At 42.9% G+C, this 9899-nt stretch overlaps 2 non-coding genes across 2 annotated transcripts; both read right to left on the bottom strand.

Annotated features, from left to right (window-relative positions):
- Positions 1 to 767: 767 nt before the first annotated feature.
- On the bottom strand, positions 768 to 840 carry trnaf-gaa (transfer RNA phenylalanine (anticodon GAA)). Its single transcript has one exon. It is a non-coding gene; the product is annotated as a tRNA-Phe (tRNA).
- A 5386-nt stretch (positions 841 to 6226) lies between these two features.
- Positions 6227 to 6299, bottom strand: trnaf-gaa (transfer RNA phenylalanine (anticodon GAA)). The gene has a single exon. It is a non-coding gene; the product is annotated as a tRNA-Phe (tRNA).
- Between the last annotated feature and the right edge of the window lie 3600 nt (positions 6300 to 9899).

Genomic DNA, 9899 nt, shown 5'->3' with positions numbered 1-9899 from the left:
GATTGGAAGATTATGGCAAACTCTTCCATTATCTGCATCCGCATTTCCTTTCGCAACCTGGGATGCCAGCCATCCAGACCAGGTGATTTATCTACCCTAAGCACAGCCAGCCTTTTCAGTACCTCCCTCTCTCAATTTGTACCCTCTCCATTGACACTACTCTCTTCACTTCGACTGATATTTTGTCAAATTCCACTTCCTTAGTGATCACTGATACAAAGTACTCATTAAGTAGATTAACATTGCCCTGCACCTCTAAGCTTATATTATCCTTTTTGTCCCTAATAGGCCCGACTCAACCTCTTACTACCCACTTATCATTTACATGCTGCTCGAAGATTTTTGGGTTTCCTTTCATGTTGATTGCCAGTCTATTCTCATAGAAATAGAGAATAAGCAAATATAGAAGATGTAAGTATTTCCCATCCTTGATGAGGTGGAACTTTCTTATGTTGTGGGTGGTAATGACTTGGCCCACGAGTGTGGTGGAAGCAGAGACAATCAATGATTTGAAAAGGAAATTAGATGGATACTTGAAGGAAAGAAACTTGCAGGAGGAAAGGGACTGAGCTGGTGAGTGGAACTGACTAGATTGCTCCGGGGAGAGCCAGCATGGACGTGATAGGCCAAACGACCACCTTCTATGCTGTAAATGACTCTGTGTTGTTTCTCAAATTCAATCCACTGGTGTTTGGTAAATAATTTCAAAGTAAATTGTGCAACTGGAAAATCAGAACCAAGACAAGGGACGCATAAGGAAGCGAAATTGCTGAAACCCGGGATTGAACCAGGGACCTTTAGATCTTCAGTCTAACGCTCTCCCAACTGAGCTATTTGAGCCCTACATCAACAGTGGCTTGGTGTCCTTGTTTTGGAAGAAAATACATACATTGAAGTTTTCCAAAAAATTAAAGAACACAACATGTGAGTAATATTCCCCATTGCTTTCTCAGTACTGATGGATTGTGAAGCGGGAGACAGCCAGAAGTGCCACTGAGCCGCACAGACCCTGAGCTGAGAATGAAATGAGATCAAATTCAATCTTTCATGGAGAGATGCTGCTGAGAGGTAAGAGTCCTGAATCAAAGCGAGACTTGCTCATTTCAAACACTCCCTGTACTCTCTGCTCATGAAGCCTTAAAAAAGGGAAAAACAGAATGGCACTCAAACTCACAACCCTGCCATTAAAAGTCTCATATTCGACTGACAGAACTGTCACTTCTACTCGGTCTCTTATTGGATGGATGCAACTCCAACGCAGGGGTGGCATTCCACTCCTCCCATGGGTCCACATGTCAGACTGAGTTCCATGTTGTCGACTCAAGCAAAGGAAATCTGCTCACTTCCAAAACTATCAGCGAATTGAAGCTGATTACGATCAACATCATCAGAGGTCAGAACTACCTGGTGAAAGAAGACACCCTGAAGAAGGATCCACAATTATTCAAAGGCATCGACAAAGTGAAAAACAAGAAAATCGATGAGTCAATGCAAGCCAAACAACAGAAACACTGAAGAATTCCATTCCATTCCAGTCCAGAACCCAGTCCTGTTGTTTTTGGAGTCAGGTCACAATTACAACAACAACTTTATATTCCCACTTGGCTCTCTGTACATTTAGTTAATTACAATTTTGTCAACAAGCTCTTTGAATCCAGTTGTCTGGTCCTCAAGCCAGCTCTCAATGGAAGTCAATTCCACCTTCTGCAAGGCTGAAACCAATAGATAACCTTAATCTAAAAATGCCAGCAGACCAGGGCTCGTCCAGGACTTGAATCCGGGATCTCTCGCATGTTAATTAACCATACTCTCTCAGCGAGAATCATACCCCTAGACCAACGAGCCACTGGCAGGTCAGGTTTTATTAGCTGCTGTGGAATTTCACTGGAACCCCCCAGCCAATCATCCATTTTTTTTCAGATCAACGCAATATCCTGCAAATGCTGAAATAAAAACAGAAAGTGCTGGAAATGTTCAGCAGCTCTGGCAGCATCTGTGCTGTGAGAAACACAGTTAACGTTTCAGGGCACTCACCTTTTGTTTCAGCCATCCTTTCAGACTGCTTCTGTCCATCCAATCTCACTTTCTATTCTATCCACATTCTAACCATTCACTACGTTACTACATTTTTCATGAATTCCTCATTTCTTTTATTAATGACAATTTTGTATTTCTGGCCTTTGCTTCAGACACCACCACAAGTGGAATCATGTCTCCATCTACCCAATCAAACCACTTCGCTGTATCCTCACATTGCAATGTTTCTTTAACCCTGACAGACTGTGGAGTTTCTGCTGCTTGATTGCAGTTCTTGGTTCTTTTTTTTTATTTCCAAAATATACTTTTTTCATAAACATCTGTAAAAATTACATTGCCAGACAGTTTCCAAACAGCACCAAAAAATACAAACATTGCAAGGGAGATCAGTTTCCTTCAATACTGTCATGAGTTTCTTCCCAACCCTTCCGTTTCACAATTGTCATGTCAATTACAGTTTTACATTTACAGCAATTGAGAATATTAACGATACAGTTCGAGGGGATTCCCATGGATCTAGCCCCTCAGTCCAGCTTGGTGGGGGAACCTTACACTGTGGTCTTTCCCCATTGAGCCTTTGCTGCGGCTGCCCCAAGCTTTAGTGCGTCCCTCAGCACGTAGTCCTGGACCTTGGAATGTGCCAGTCTGCAACATTCGGTGGTGGACAACTCTTTGCGCTGGAAGACTAGCAAGTTTCGGGCAGACCAAAGGGCGTCTTTCACCGAATTGATAGTCCTCCAGCAGCAGTTGATGTTTGTCTCGGTGTGCGTCCCTGGGAACAGCCCGGAGAGCACAGACTCCTGTGTTACAGAGCTGCTTGGGATGAACCTTGACAAAAACCACTGTATCTCTTTCCACACCTGCTTTGCAAAGGCACATTCCAGGAGGAGGTGGGCGACCGTCTCTTCCCCACCACAGCCAACGCGGGGGCACTGTGCGGAGGGGGCGAGACTTCGGGTGTGCATGAAGTATCTGACGGGGAGGGCCCTTCTCACCACCAGCCAAGCTACGTCTTGGTGCTTGTTTGAAAGTTCTGGTGATGAGGCATTCCGCCAAATGACTTTTACGGTCTGCTCGGGGAACCATCCGACAGGATCCACCGTTTCCTTTGCAGTTCTTGCTTCCCGCCAGTAGATGTCACCTCACTCCAATACAGTGAAGTTTACAAATCTGAGAGAGACACAACAGGAAATAATTGTTCACATTATAGTGAATGTGTGGGATTTAGAAATACTAGGAGTGGAGACGAGTTATTATTGCACTCTGCTATTACATCTTTTATAATGGACTCCAGCATTTTCCCCACGACTGATGTCAGGCTAACCGGTATATAATTCGCTGTTTTCTTTCTGCCTCTTTTTTTAAATAGCGGAGTTACATTAACTACCGTCCAATCCATTGGAACTGTTCCAGAGTCGATAGAATTTTGAAAAAAGACCAGAAATGCATCTGCTATTTCAAGGGCCACTTCCTTAAGTACTCTGGGATGTAGATTATCAGGCCCTGGGGATTTATCGGCCTTCAATCCCATCAATTTCCCAAACATTCCCTACTAATACTGATTTCATACAGTTCCTCCTTCTCACTAGACCCTATGTTCTCCAACATTTCTGGGAGATAATTTGTATCCTCCTTTGTGAAGACAGATCCAAAGTATGTATTTAATTGGTCTGTCATTTCTTTGTTCCCCATTATAAATTCCCCCGTTTCTGACTGTAAGGGGCCCACATTTGTCTTCACTAATCTTTTTCTCTACACATATCTATAGAAGCTTTTACAGTCAGTTTTTATGTTCTCTGCTAGCTTACTCTCATACTCTATTTCCCCCTTCTTAATCAATCCTTTTGTCCTCCTCTGCTAAATTCCAAACTGCTCACAATCTTCAGGTTTGCTGCTTGTTCTGGCCATTTTATATTTCTCCTCCTTGCATCTAATACTTTCCTTAATTTCTTTTGTATGCCACAGTTGAGACACGCTTCCTGTTTTACTTTTGCACAGACAGGAATGAACAATTGTTGTAATTCATCCATGCGCTCTTTAAATGCTAGCCATTGCCTATCCACTGTCAACCCTTTAAGTAACGTTCCCCAATCTATCATAGCCAACTCCCGCCTCATACCTTCATAGTTTCCTTTGTTTAGATTCAGGACCCGAGTCTCGGAATCAACTCTCTCACTCTCCATCTTAATGAAGAATTTTATCATTTTATGGGCGCATTTCCCCAAGGGACCCCACACAACAAGATTGTTAACTAATCCTTTCTCATTACACAATACCCAGTCCAGGATGGCCTGTTCTCTAGAGGTGTTATACACCTCTATCAATTCCCCACTCAATCTCCTTTGATATTGGCAGAATAATCCTAGCTTTTCCAACCTAACCTTGTAACTAAAATCCCCCATCCCTGGATCCATTCTGGTAAATCGCCTCTGCGTCCTCTCAAGGACCCTCACATTCTTTCTAAAGTCTGCTGAGCAGAACTGGAAGCAACACTCCAATTGGGGCCTAACCAGAGTTTTATAATGGTTCAGCATAACTTCCCTGCTTTTCTACTCAATGCCTCTATTTATAAAGCCCAAGATCCCATATGCTTTGCTAACCACTCTCGCAATATGTCTTGCCACCTTCAAAGATTGATGCACATGAACCCCAAGTCCCTCTATTCCAGCACACTCTTTAGAACTGTGCCATTAAGTATATATTGCCTCTCCCTATTCCTTTACATCACCTCACACCTGTCACTATTAAATTCCATCTGCCACCTGTCTGCCCATTCTGCTAGCCCATCACTGTCCTGTTGCAGGCAGTTCATATCATCCTCACTGTTTGCCACTCCTCCAAGTTTGGTGTCATCGGCATATTTTGAGATTCTACTCTGTATTCCAAGATCCAAGTCACTTACCTTTAGCAAAAAAAGCAGTGGTTCTAGCACTGACCCTTGGGGAACACCACTGTCGACTATCCTCCAGTCTGACAAAGAACCATTTAATAAGACTCGCTGTTTTCTGTCCTGAAAACAATTTTCTATCCAATTGGACACTGACCCTCCTATACCACGAACCTCAGTTTTGTTAACCGCCCTTTTATGTGGTACCTTGTCAAACGCTTCCTTAAAATCCATATAAACAACATCCACTGCATTCCCTGCATCAACCTGCTCTGTTAGTGCATCAAAAAATGCAGTTAGATTAGTCAAGCATGAACTCCCATTTATAAATCCATGCTCACTCTCCTTAATTAACTCAAACCTCTCCAAGTGACTGTTGATTTTTTACCCTGATTATTCTTTCTAAAACCTTACCCACCGCTGCTGTTAATCTAACTAGCCTGTAGTTACCCAGACAGTCCTTACACCCTTTCTTGAATAAAGGTGTTGCATTTGCCACTGTTTAATCCTCTGGCACCTCCCCCGTATCCAGGGAAGATTGGAAGATTATAGCAAGCCCTTCCGTTATCTGCATCCGCATTTCCTTTCGCAACCTGGGATGTGAGCCATCCGGACCAGGTGATTTATCTACCCTAAGCACAGCCAGCCTTTTTAGTACCTCCCTCTCCTAATTTGTACTCTCTCCATTGCCTCTACTCTCTTCACTTCGACTGATATTTTGTCAAATTCCACTTCCTTAGTGATCACTGATACAAAGTACTCATTAAGTAGATTAACATTGCCCTGCACCTCTAAGCTTATATTATCCTTTTTGTCCCGAATAGGCCCGACTCAACCTCTTACTACCCACTTATCATTTACATGCTGCTCGAAGAGTTTTGGGTTCCCTTTCATGTTGACTGCCAGTCTATTCTCATAGAAATAGAGAATAAGCAAATATAGAAGATATAAGTATTTCCCATCCTTGATGAGGTGGAATTTTTTATGTTGTGGGTGGTAATGTCTTGGCCCACGAGTGTGGTGGAAGCAGAGACAATCGATGATTTGAAAAGGAAATTGGATGGATACTTGAAGGAAAGAAACTTGCAGGAGGAAAGGGATCGAGCTGGTGAGTGGAACTGACTAGATTGCTCCGGGGAGAGCCAGCATGGACGTGATAGGCCAAATGACCACCTTCTGTGCTGTAAATGACTCTGTGTTGTTTTTCAAATCCAATCCACTGGTGCTTGGGAAATAATTTCAAAGTAAATTGTGCAACTGGAAAATCAGAACCAAGGCAAGGGACACATAAGGAAGTGAAATTGTTGAAACCCGGGATTGAACCAGGGACCTTTAAATCTTCAATCTAACGCTCTCCCAACTGAGCTATTTCAACCCTACATTAACAGTGGCTTGGTGTCCTTGTTTTGGAAGAAAATACATACATTCAAGTTTTCCAAAAAATTAAAGAACACAACATGTGAGTAATATTCCCCATTGCTTTCTCAGTACTGATGGATTGTGAAGCGGGAGACAGCCAGAAGTGCCACTGAGCCGCACAGACCCCGAGCTGAGAATGAAATGAGATCAAATTCAATCTTTCATAGTGAGATGCTGCAGAGAGGTCAGAGTCCTGAATCAAAGCGAGACTCGCTCATTTCAAACACTCCCTGTACTCTCTGCTCATGAAGCCTTAAAAAAGGGAAAAACAGAATGGCACTCAAACTCACAACCCTGCCATTAAAAGTCTCATATTCGACTGACAGAACTGTCACTTCTACTCGGTCTCTTATTGGATGGATGCAACTCCAACGCAGGGGTGGCATTCAAATCCTCCCATGGGTCCACATGTCAGACTGAGTTCCATGTTGTAGACTCAAGCAAAGGAAATCTGCTCAGTTCCAAAACTATCAGCGAATTGAAGCTGATTACGATCAACATCATCAGAGGTCAGAACTACCTGGTGAAAGAAGACACTCTGAAGAAGGATCCACAATTATTCAAAGGCATCGACAAAGTGAAAAACAAGAAAAACAAGAAAATCAATAAGCAAGATGCTGGAGAGAGTTAAGAATCACAGAATCATAGAATGTTGAGCGCACAGAAAGAGGCCACTTGGCCCATCATGTCTGTGGCGGCTGAAAAATGATCCACCTGTTCTAATCCCACCTTCCAGCATTTGGTCCGTAGCCCTGCAGATTACGGCACTTGAGGTGATTATCCAGACTCCTTTTGGATGAGTTGAGGGTTTCTGTCTCAACCACCCTTTCAGGCAGTGAGTTCCACACCCACACCATCCTCTGGGTGAAAAGGTTTTTCCTCGTCTCCCCTCTAATTTTTCTACCAATCACTTTAAATCTATGCCCCCTCGTCACTGACCTCTCTGCTAAGGTGAATAGACCTTGCACTTCCACTCTATTTAGACCGCTCAAAATTTTGTACATTTCAATCAGATCTCCTCTCAGCCTTCTCTGTTCCAAGGAGAACAGCCCCAGCCTATCCAGTCTTTCCTCATAGCTGCATTTTTCCAGTCCTGGCAACATCCTTGTAAATCTCCTCTGTATCTTCTCTGGTGCAATTGCATCCTTTCTGTAATGAGGTGTCCAGAACTGCACACAGAACTCAAGTTGTAGCCTAACCCATGAGTTATACAGTTGCAGCATAAGCTCGCTGCTCTTGTATTCTATACCTCGGCTAACAAAGGAAAGGATTCCATCTGCCTTCTTAACCACCTTATCGACCTGTCCTGCCATCTTCAGGGATCTGTGGACATTCAATCCAAGGTCTCTCACTTCCTCTATACTTCTCAGTATCGTGTATTCTGTTGCCTTGTTTGACCTCCCCAAATGCATCACCTCACACTTCTCCAGGTTGAATTCCATTTGCCACTTTTCTGCCCACTTGACCAAACCATCAATATCTTCCTGCAGCCTACAGCTATCCTCCTCATTATCTACCTCATGGCCAATCTTTGTGTCGTCTGCAAAGGTCTTGATCATGCCCCCTGCTTCCAAATCGCTAATATGTACCACAAAAAGCAGGGGACCTGGTACTGAGCCCTGCAGAACACCACTGGAAACAGCCCTTCGGTCGCTAAAACACCCGTCAACAATTACCCTTTGTTTCCTGCCACTGAGCTAATTTTGTATCCACCTTACTGCATTTCCCTGTATCCCATAGGTTTTTATTTTTTTAACCAGTCTGCCATGTGGGACCTTGTCAAATGCCTTGCTAACATCCATGTGGGACACGTCAGTTGCACTACCCTCATTTATCTTCCTTGTTACTTCTTCAAAAAATTCCATCAAGTTGGTCAAACAAGATCTTCGCTTAAAAATCCATGCTGACTATCCTTGATTAACCTGTGCTTTTCGAACTGACAGTTTATTCTGTCTCTCAGAATAGGTTCCAGTTATTGGGCCATGACTGAGGTTAGTCTGACTGGCCTGTAATTACTCGGTCTTTCCTTCGCTCCCTTTTTCAACAGAGGTTCAACCTCTTTTGTAGCAGACTACTGTAAATTTCACAATTCGCATGGGAAAAAGTATTAAATACTTCACTTACAAGTTCTAATGTTACTGGCGAAATGAGGGCTTATGTATGATTTGAACCCAGGACCTCACACAAATACACAGCAGGAATTCTGCTCCTTTACCAAAAAGCCATCTCCTTTATAGAGATGTAAATATGTAATATTGGAAGAGTGGAGGACTTGGGACCAGGACAGTGACTTTGACTTTTCTGCCTCTCTTCCAAATTCTGCAAGGTTCCATACAGACAATTAATGAACTGTCAGGGTGTTACTTTATTCCATTCTTCTTCTTCTTCTTCTTCTTCTTAGGCAGTCCCTCGGGAACGAGAATGATTTTCTTCCACTTCAGGGTTCTGGGTCCTGTGACTAGATGTCTACTTAAATCGCAGAGAAATTAAACACTTTTCAATTTGTCTCACGACATAAATAGCAACATTTGCAGATATTTCACAGCTGTATGATTGGATGCTGCTAACGTTGTTTCACTCAGTACACATGGTACCTTAATGTTGCAATAAATATTATAATATCTATTCAGGTAACTGTCATCCCACAGCTGCAAAATTTCACTGGTTCAACATTCTCATCAAATACTAAAGCATTCCACAAAGCAAGGCTCACAAATTCAACACCAGTTTCTCTTTTGGAGTCTCTCTGGTGTAATCTGATCTCTGATAGATTACTGGTGATCATCCTCCACATGAGCAGTCGTCCTAATCCCATGTACCTGTCCTGTTCCCACCTCCCTTTCCTGTATACACAACAGAATTCCATACTGCTGATATATGCTGGTAAACACTTTCCTTGTTGTATGAAACTGTGATTACAGTGGAAATCCGCAAGAGAGGAAGCTATTGTTGGCACCTTTAACTCTGCAGCCAGTGACCAGAAGAATTTTCACTCCTGAACGAGGACTGTTTCAATTTCCTTTTGGAAGATCACATCATCACATGAAGGAAGTGAAGTGTTTTTGTATCACAGTGACCACAGAGGAGTTTTAAAACAAACTATTAAATTATGAATTCATATTTTATTTTGAATGCTACATTGGAGGTTAATTTCACAGACAGTCCTGCAGTTTATGATTTGTGTGAAATCAGTGAGATTGTGAGTTGGGTCGACCCCTCCCTATCAGAGTCACCAGGACAAAGGGAGTGTTTAGTCATCGACATCTTGCTCAGTTCAGCATTTTGGTGGCTGGCTCTTGAACTCACACCGTCTCCTGACAGTGACAGGAGTAAACAAGTCATCGCTGAGGATTTCAAGTGCTATTTAAAGATTAATCACCTTTTACTGTTCACTTACTGCTGGAGGTTTGAAGAGGACATTTGAAACACGTTGGGAGACTTTCTGGGAAACTTTGTCAAGACTTCACCAACACTCTGTCAGCATTTACTCGGGAAATACTCTGAGGATTTCACCTATAAAGAGTAAGTGCTGTGTTACTCCACCTTATTGGAAACT

Source organism: Heterodontus francisci, chromosome 35 (genome assembly GCF_036365525.1).
Source record: "Heterodontus francisci isolate sHetFra1 chromosome 35, sHetFra1.hap1, whole genome shotgun sequence".
Lineage (NCBI taxonomy): Eukaryota > Metazoa > Chordata > Chondrichthyes > Heterodontiformes > Heterodontidae > Heterodontus > Heterodontus francisci.
Note: the sequence above shows the minus strand (reverse complement) of the source record. Positions and strands in the feature narration are given on the sequence as shown.